Raw genomic sequence first — 7,183 nt, 5'->3', positions numbered from 1 at the left:
TTAGCTTTCTTCTATCACATACTCTCCCAAACTCTGTCACCAACTTCCTCAATCCCTCCTCCGATCCTGCCACAAGCGCAGTGTCGTCCGCAAACAACAGCTGGCTCACCTCCCATTTTTCTCCATTTTCTTTAACCATCTCCAATCCCTGACCTACTACCCTTGCATTTACCTCTCGCACTACCCCATCCATGTATAAGTTGAACAGCCAGGGCGACATAACGCATCCTTGACGAAGTCCCACCTTTACCTCGAACCACTCACTTTCTCCATTTCTAATCCTGACACAAGCTCTACTACTCTCATAAAAACTCTTGATAGCTCCCAGAAGCTTTCCTCCTATCCCGTATATCTGCACAACCTCCCACAGTGCCTTTCTGCCTACCCTATCGTAAGCCTTTTCCAGATCCATAAAAGCCCAAAAAACATCCTTCCCCTTTCCTATAGCTTTCTCACATATCTGTCTTACCACAAAGATCTGATCTACACAACCTCTACCCGTCCTAAACCCACACTGCTCCTCATCAATTACTCCCTCTGTTCCCCTCCTAATCCTCTCAATCAAGACCCTCCCATAAGCCTTCCCAACTACACTTAACAAACTGATCCCTCTGAAACTACTACATTCATACTTGTCCCCTTTTCCCTTGTAAAGTGGAACTATACAGGCACTCCTCCAGTCCTCCAGCACTCTACCTTCTCTCCAGCAAACATTAAATAACCTCACCAACCAGTCCACCATCACTGTACCTCCTTTTTTTAGACATTCTGCATGGCATCCATCCAGACCAGGTGCCTTACCTGCTTTCATCATCTTAACAACTGTCTTCACTTCATCCTTCCTTATTTCTCCTCCATTTTCCTCACTCATCATTCTCATTTTCTTAGCATTTTACACTGCAACTATCTTTCCCTCCCTATCCTCCTTCGCATTTAGCAACTCCCTAAAATATTCTGCCCATCTTCCCCTTACTGCCTTCTCTTCCATTATCATCTCTCCATCTGCACCTTTTACCTTTTCTTCTCTACTTGATTCGCCTCCTCTTCCTCTCTTAATTTCTTTCCAAAACATCTTTTTATTACTTTCAATATTTTCTGTCATACTCTTACTCCATTTCACATCTACTCTCATCTTTGCCTCCTTTACCTTTTGCTTTACTTCTCTTTTCTTTGTACCTCTGATATGACTCCCTCGTCCTATTTTGTAACCAATCTGTGAAAGCTCGCTTCTTCTCTTCTACAACCTTCTTTGTTTCCTCATCCCACCATTCACTACCCTTCCTTCTATTTCCTCTTGTCCTTCTTGTTCCACACACCATCTTTGCACACTTTATGACTCCCTCCTTGAACCATCCCAATTCCTCCTCCACACCTAGCTCTACTCTATCCTTCACTCCTTCCCACTCCTCCTTCAGCCTCTTCTTGTACTCCTTCTCCTTTTCCTTTTCATTTAAAGAGTTCACTCTAAGCACCTCCCTACCTTTTGTCCCTTTCCTCTTTCTCCATCTATCCTCCACTCTCAACTTACCTTCCACCAAAAAATGATCTGATATTCCCCCACCCTCTCCCCTTAGCACATGTATATCCTTAACTCTTCCTATCATAATCCTATTTACCACTACATAATCCATTAACGCTCTCTCTACCACCCTTCCATCCACCACCCTCTCCCATGTGTACTTATGCTTGACTTTCTTCCGAAACAGTGTATTTGCTATCATCAACTCTCTTTTTAGACACATTTCCACTATCAACTCTCCACTACGATTCTTTCCTGGAACTCCACTGCCAGGCCCATATGCACTTACAAAGACCCACATCTCCTTTCCCAGTTTCACCTTCATCCACATTATCCTTGAGGAAACCTCCTTCCACTCCACAACACGTTTACCTATCTCTTCACTTACTAGAATAGCCACCTTCCCTCCCTCGCCCTCTCTTTACTCCCGATAACCTCACACTTACACTCCCAAACTTACACTCACCCTTCCCTTTCAACTTAGTTTCACTCAAACCAACACATCCATCTTTCTTCTCACAAACATACTACTTATCTCTTCCCTTTTACTCTCATCTGTTCCACATCGACGCACATTAAAAGACCCAAACCTTAGGGTGCTGGTCGGAAAACTCCCAGACCCTCTTATGCCTTTACTTTTTCTTTTAGGAATGTCCTCTGTGGGGCTACAAGGAGAAGGATGCCTAGTCCCAATCCCCGTCCCTTTCTTCTCGCCTCTTACGATCCAAGTGGAAATACTTGGTGGCAGTATTCTTTTCCCCCACCACAGGGTATTCCCCCACCACAGAAAGTGAATACTCAGAGAAATGGTACAGGACAACAAACAAGGGGTTGGGGGACAACATAACGGAGGGACAGTCGTAGTATAAAAGTGTCATCATTTCTCTATGAACAGAGTTTTCCTCTTATCATAGACAAAATGATGTGTGACTCTGGGCCGTAGGGGCGCCCCATATAGACCCTAAAGTATCAACTGCATGCTACTTTGCCACAATAACAAGCAGCCAATACCCCAGACGGGGTAATAATAATAATAATAATAATAATAATAATAATAATAATAATAATAATAATAATAATAATAATAATAATAATAATAATAATAATAATAATAATAATAATAACAATAATAATAACAATAATAATAATAATAATAATAATAAAGATAATATCAATAATGATAATGATAATTATAATAATAATAATAATAATAATAATAATAATAATAATAATAATAATAATAATAATAATAATAATAATAATAATCATAATAATAATAATAATAATAATAATAATAATAATAATAATAATAGTAATAATAATAATAATGATAATAACAATGCTAAGTTATTAACAATGAATGTATAAATGTTGCTTGGTGTTTGCCACGAAAGTGTTGTCTGAGCAAATGCTTTTTTCTTCGGCAACTGGTTTGTAACAATAAATCATACAATAGTAGGAGACTCAAAATGGATTTGAAGTTATTAATATATTTTACTAATGGTTTCGGTAGATCCTGCTCAGTTCTTTCTAGGTTGGTTTTACTTCTTGCGTGTTGGTAATGATAATGGCTTTGATACTTATTGACAATGTCGTGCAATTGTGTACTCATATTTTATATTTAACATACATGAGAGTTGACCATAACTTCATCTTCATAATGCAACAAAGCATACGCGATTACTAGTAACTCGTGAACTCATTCACAGTGGATCATCGTTTATACTGGAGCTGTCACATGCCGTAATATAGGTTATTCATTATACTTTTACTCCTTACATATAATGTGTATTCCATACATTAGCGGTCTTTTGTAATTACAATATAAAAAAGTGGGCCAAAACAATTAGTGATGCATCATTTGCAAATCCCAGATGTACATACCTAACTACCAACAGCTCGATCACTCAGGGTTGACCACTTTGAGAGGGGCGTGGAAAAAATTTCGAGCGTTCTTCCCCGTATTGACTGTAGCTCCCCGCACTTTCAGCTATGACTGTACATATGCATACATATATATGTTCATACATGCATATGAACTATGCTTACAATTTAGAATGCACTTGACAGTAAACACACACACACATATATATATATATATATATATATATATATATATACATATATATATATATATATATATATATATATATATATATATATATATATATATATATATATATATATAGTCGAATCAGCATTAATTGAGGAATGCCCTAATATTAATATCTCTAAAGGACAGTGGACTCCTGACATCATTTCACGCGCAGCTGTTAGCAAACTGGTACAGGGCTTACAACCCCCCCTCACCGCCACCCCTGTTTGCCCCACGCCTAAGTGAGGTCATCTGTCCACATTCCTTCTCTTTTCTGTAGCTTATAAGTCCCCTTTGTCCTCTGTCTTATGTACTTTCCTGAAGAGGGCTACAGTTGATAGCCGAAATATAGGATTCTTCTTTATTCGAAGTTTATTTTCTCCGACTGTGGGTTTCCTGTGTGTCATTTACAAATGTGCTACTACATTTCTGTTTAGCAATATATATATATATATATATATATATATATATATATATATATATATATATATATATATACATTCTTATCAAAACAATGCATTTTAATTCTAAGCCATCTAGGCGCATGCAGAAATTGAAACGTGGGACGCCCGAGGACTCGAAACGACTTAGAATTAAAGTACATTGTGGTTGATAAAAATGTATCTCTAATCACTGGGACCCATTCAGTGCTGTAACTATATATATATATATATATATATATATATATCACACACACACACACACACACACACACATATATATATATATATATATATATATATATATATATATATATATAAGAATTTCTTATATGGAAATAATGACCTCATCAAACAATTTGTAACGTTGTCTCCTTCACTTCCGTACATGCATGCTCTAATTAAAACCCACAAAGTTAATAATCCAGCTAGACCGATCATCAATTGGGTCGTGCACTTGTAAATTATCAAAATGGCTAGTACCAATGTCAAGTCCACTAGTTCGAAATATTTCCCATACTCATATTAGAAATAATGTTGACCTCATTAATTAATTACATGGACAAAATATCACATCTGATTTTTTTTTTCGATTTTTTTTTTATTTTTTTTTTATGTTACTAGTTTATTCACTCGGGTCCCACTTTTTGATTTACCCAGATATTTAGAAGATGTATTAAAATAATATGATACGACTCCCCTGCCCACACAATAATCAGTCTTATTACAGAGCCCTTACATGCCTAAGTGCCACCCCGGGGCAAAGTGCCGCTCCCCCCCCCCCCGGCAAGATACCGCCCCGGGGAAAGTTTTGTGACGCCCCCTCCCCCTCCCCTCCCCCACCACCACTTCCCCTCTCCATCATCCCTTAACAGCCTGTTTTAGCTATTCGCTTGCAAAATAATTAAACGGATTTTAAAATTTGTATTTAGTGTCCCTATTGCAGAAGGGATAAGGGAAAAATATTTCATATATTGTCAATTCTAACGCAAAATTCCTATATAACGGTAAAATATTCAGGGCTTCTTTTGACCTTTTATATAATAATTATTTTGTCAGCTTTGTAGCCGGCATATCCAGACTAGAATTGCCACCCCCCTCCCTAAACGTGCCGCCCCAGAGCATATGCCCCCACTGCCCCCCCCTCCCATGTGGGGGCCCTGTCTTATTGAAATATGTGTAATTGGTTCAAAATTTGAATTCAGTGGTAATTTCTATGTAAAAAAAATTCGGAATGGGAATGGAGTGATTTGTACTTGTTCATGGATTTTCTAAAGAGATATTTTACCCAATATTCTTCCAAAGAATGCCATTTGGCATAGATATGTAGATGATATATTGTGCTTGTGGCCAATTAACCAACCGTTAGACAATTTTGTGTTAAAATTGAATAGTTTATTTCTCTTATTTTATTTTATTTTATCTAATATTCATTTTAATCATGGCTGACGTGTTAAATAAAGGTATTCACTAAAAACGATTATACGAAGGTGTGTATGTCTCGTTACTGTAAATCCACCTTTGTTGAGCACTACTGGGTAAGCACTACTAACTGAACTGTTGCGGGTGCGGTGGAAGAGAGGACATAAAGTACATAATATCCTCATACATCAAGCTACAATCATCCTATGTAGCACGAACAATCAGCATTCAATATACATAAACGTTGGTGAAACTTACCTTGCGAACACAGTATATGATGGCGAATTCCATCCAACTTCATTGCCGAATCCAATGACAAACATGTATCGTGTCGTTCTTCCTTGCACTAGTCTACATTATCCTGAATCAGCATTATCAGCGGCATTGTGAACCTAAGATCGCTTCCTTCTGAAGAATGCACCCGAGAAAAAGAAGGACCGTTCGCGACTTGTTACGTACTGGAGGTGATTCTCCTCACTCTGACCATCGTTCTCGGGCGTATTTTTAGACATCACTGGCATCAGACTGTTCCCCTCCTCCCAAATTAGTGTAGCGTCAGTGTCAGCTGCGAGGGTATAGGGGGCTGTAATAGTAAGAAATTAACATGTAGAATTTATCATAAAACTATATAGTGATATCTGATATCTATGTTTGTACGAAAAAATAAAATAAGATAAAATCACGTCGCTTCGAGATGATTCATCCGAAATCAGTAACGAAAATATCAAACATGTCTTCAGACACTACCGCCCAGCATTAATGTAGAAGACAACTAAGTCCAGTACACGAAAGAAAAATAAATAAATACATAAGATAATATATAAATGAATAACTTAACAAAACAGAAATAATTAATTCAGACGAAATGTTTCTATGATTTTAGTATATGCATCTTATTTGCGATATAAAGATACCTATTGGGTTACCGGATTTTAAAACCCTATTCCATGACGAGTGGCATTAATAGCCATTACACTTCTAAGTTTGACTGATGTCCTTCAGATGAAGTATATTAGTTTTAAATGCATAAGACAAATTCTATTGCTAGAAGAATGGGTAACATCAATAATATATATATATAATATATATATATATATATATATATATATAAATATATATATATATATGTTTCGACCGACTCGGTCGAAACGTATAAGCACTGAAGAAGACCGAGTCGGTCGAAACGTATATATATATATAGTATATATATACAATATATATATATATATATATATATATATATATATATATATATATATATATATATATATATGGTGGCCCAGAAAAATGTGCTCACTGACATCACGAGTAACTAAATGTCATACTGGATATACGGTACGTAGGTATGGGGGAACTAGACTGAACTATGGGAAAAAACTAAAATTTTATTTAATTTCATTATATATTCTTTAACTTAAAACATTAATATTGTATCTACGTAAACAAAAATCACTGCATTTAGTGTCTTTTCAAAATGTGCGTACGTTTTATTGTGCCACCCTGTCTATATGATTAGATAGCTCTATTCCTATTTAAGCAAACCATCAATATGACTATATATATGTATGTATGTATGTATGTATGTATGTATGTATGTATGTATGTATGTATGTATGTACTGTATATGCTTGCTTACTTGTTGTAGTCCATCGTAAACTACGGGAAAAAGACTAAAATTTTATTCAATTTCATTACGTATTCTTTCAC

At 36.3% G+C, this 7,183-nt stretch overlaps 1 protein-coding gene across 3 annotated transcripts in view; it reads right to left on the bottom strand.

Moving 5' to 3' along the window:
- The window catches only part of LOC143038878 (ankyrin repeat and SOCS box protein 12-like), a 27,917-nt gene extending 21,930 nt beyond the window's left edge, over positions 1-5,987 (bottom strand). For 2 of the 3 annotated variants that reach the window (XM_076208543.1, XM_076208544.1), the window contains exon 1: positions 5,735-5,983. The gene's annotated coding sequence lies outside the window, so the exon portion shown is untranslated. Of the gene's footprint in view, positions 1-5,734 lie in introns of all 3 variants that reach the window. The other variant, XM_076208545.1, reaches the window with a different exon arrangement.
- Positions 5,988-7,183: the final 1,196 nt, after the last annotated feature.

This window comes from Oratosquilla oratoria, chromosome 25, assembly GCF_046742065.1.
Source record: "Oratosquilla oratoria isolate Oo_2021 chromosome 25, ASM4674206v1, whole genome shotgun sequence".
Taxonomy (NCBI): domain Eukaryota; kingdom Metazoa; phylum Arthropoda; class Malacostraca; order Stomatopoda; family Squillidae; genus Oratosquilla; species Oratosquilla oratoria.
This window is presented reverse-complemented; position numbering and strand designations above follow the sequence as displayed.